Source organism: Panicum virgatum, chromosome 9K (assembly GCF_016808335.1).
Source record: "Panicum virgatum strain AP13 chromosome 9K, P.virgatum_v5, whole genome shotgun sequence".
In the NCBI taxonomy this organism is placed as follows: Eukaryota; Viridiplantae; Streptophyta; class Magnoliopsida; order Poales; family Poaceae; genus Panicum; species Panicum virgatum.
The window spans coordinates 21,444,842-21,447,875 of record NC_053144.1 but is presented as its reverse complement, the minus strand read 5'-3'; the positions used below and the strand labels follow the sequence as shown (position 1 = coordinate 21,447,875).

The 3,034-nt window shown below is 39.9% G+C and overlaps 1 pseudogene; it reads right to left on the bottom strand.

Annotated features, from left to right (window-relative positions):
• Positions 1–424: 424 nt before the first annotated feature.
• LOC120650736 lies at positions 425–2,591 on the bottom strand (annotated as a pseudogene).
• Between the last annotated feature and the right edge of the window lie 443 nt (positions 2,592–3,034).

Sequence of the window (3,034 nt, the reverse complement as noted above, 5' to 3'; positions counted from 1 at the left end):
ATGAGGCTGTTTTATTGTAAAGAATGGTAAGTTGAAGGAGCTTATACAACTCGTTCCAGGAAGGTTGGATGGTTGATAGGATCATTAGAAATTTTTCCTGTTATTGTATTCATAGAGGAAATAGCAGCACACACTATGTAAAAAACAGCCATCAGTGACAGGCAATAAAAGCCATAAGTGAGGGGTAATGAGAAGTTGTAAGTGAGGGGCTCATGCCCATCACCTATGACTAATATAAGTGACGGACTATAACTATTGCCCGTCACCAATAGCCGTCACCTATAGTCTAGAAATATTCATAGTCCGTCACTGTTGATGGTTATGAGTGACGGACCAACATGTAGCCTGTCACCAATGGACTTGGTTATTGGTGACGTGCTATAGTTTTACCCGTCACCAATGTGAATTTATGAATAAAAAAACAAAGTAGAAAATGCATTTCATTGATTACAGATACCAATGCATAAACACCAATGTAGCTTGTGCTACTTCATCCATTTACAATAAACACATATGCAGCTTCTTGCTAATTCATTTGATCATACACAGAAATAACATAGATCACTCCTACCCAAACCTAACTATAATTAAATTGTAAAGTCTGTAAACTCTAGCAATTCCTAGAACAAAGGCATTTTTAGCATTTATCAGTTGTGAAACTGCCTGGAACGAAGGAAAAGCAATACTTGTTCAACCATACATAATTAATCCGAAGATACAGATTGTTTCAAGTGATTGCTCCAAATTAAAGTAAAAAAAAGTGGAACCACTTATCTAGTCCAGTTGACCAGCAGAATCCCATCACCAAAGAAGAAAGAGGATCACGAATCAAGAAGCATTTCAGCTAGCATTGGATAACTGTAGGCAACAAATAAGTATGTATTCAAAACATAGAGGTCTAGTCTCGATCAACTACCCTGAACAGCTCAAGAGAGCAGCGGAAAAGGCAATGTGGTCAGAAAGATTTTGTACCTTCCAAGGGGTCTCTTTTTTGGGACAAACCATCACCTTTTTTTTCCCAGATGCTATTGCAGCCTGCTGCTGTCTTGTGGGATTCAGCATCACCGCTTTCTTCAAGATGAGAAAACTGCTTCTTAAATTGATCAACAGCACTGTGTAACATAGCCAGCGAGTATTTCCATGAGAGAGTTGAAATGAAGGAATATATGAGTAAATACATGCATGCACAAAGCACCATCCATGCGCAAATACAGAAAAGCTAAAACCTTGCGTAGAGAAAGGTTGTCCTCCATGTGCCCTTATCTCTTCCTTTGACATTCTTTTGTGCTCAAAGTCAAATTCCACTTTTTTGATTGGCCGACAGATTGGCTCTCTTTCAACCTTGGCAAGATCTTTGAAGTATGGATAACGCAATGCCTGACACAAAAAAAGTATTTAAAGAAACCTCACAAACACTAAGGATTACCAAGTAAGGTTGCAAGCAACATCACAGGCCTAATTCCATAGAGGAAAATGAATTGGGCAGCAGAAAAAATTAAGGTAACAGAGCACCAAAGGATTACCTCTTCTGCAGTTGGACGGTCCTTTGGGTCAAACGCTAATAGCTAACTTATAATGGGACGATCAAACGTAGCTTTTCATAACTCAAACTGAATTCCTCTGTCAATATAGTGAGCATTTGTATGATATAACTATAGGGCTCGCCATGGAGAAGAAGGATCCACAAAGCTCAGGATTTCTGTACAATCTTGTTGCAACATATTCCTGCGGGGCATATGTATCAAATATGATATCCATTATAATTCAATCCAATAAACAAGAGAACAGATTTTTTTTCTTGCATACGATCCAGAATACTGTTGTTGGGGTATCATTGAATGCAACTCGTGCTAGTCCAAAGTCACATATTTTCAGTTTGCAGTTAGAGTTCGCTAAAATATTCTTGGACTTCAGGTCACGATGATAAACATTAGCTGCAATTATAGAAGCTCAGTATCAGCTCAAATGATAGCTATGAATGTAAAATACAATATGCAGTTAAATGGTCACTGTGAGTTGCTATCTAAAAGGAGATGAAAGGGAATGCTATCAGCCTAAACATAAGTTGGGATGCCTTAGGAGTCTTAAAAGTTTGATCTCCCGAAGGATCCTTGTGGCATCAGAGACATGCTCAAGAATATTGTGTATCATCTTTATGGTCACTCTCTGTCGAGTGTGCAGATCAATGGCCGAGCACACAACCCCATAGCTTCCCTTACCAATGACTTATTGGATCTTGTACTGGTTTGCATCTCCATACTCCGCGAAGAACTCAGCCTCTGCAGAACTCTGCAAAATGAATTGCACACGCTGAACCAACAAACTGTTTGAAAAAAAAATCGTCCATTACAGATAACTGGAATCAACGGCAATCGACGGCTATTCAACAAATGCATTGTCTACACTGTTTGAAAAAAGTTGTTCCGAACATTAGCAATCGACGGCTCACGCTTATTAGCAGCCTAGAACTGGAATCGACATCAAGCATCAACGCTGGTGCACAAGATAATCGGGAAATTCACGAAGAAACATCAAAGAGGCAGGAATCGCTGGAACCTCGCACGCACCTTCTTCTGCTGCTCCTGCTGCATCCCTGCTCACCGGATTCATGGGATCGAAGCTCGGGGACGAGTGTGAGAACCGCCCAATTTAATACTATTTTAAACGAACCGCCGGTCATTATCATCCAGATGAGAGTTAACACGTGCTTGCCGGAGAGCGTGCCACGTGTTATCCCACATCTAGAGACACGAATAACCGACACGTCATTCATCCAAAATAATATCAAATCCGGTAGTCCCGGTATGTGCTCCAACATACGCCCAGAATCAACATATGCACATACCGTTTACAATCGAATACATCGCCAAAAATCCACAAAGAGCAGTTTTATACAATCAGAGTTCACAGCTTAATATTACAAGTTCAACATATGTGGGTTTCAAACTTCACTTACAAGCCTTGGGCTCACGAAAGCTATATTAAATAGAAACATAAAATTTATTGCATTTACATGCTCTCGCGAAACTCGATT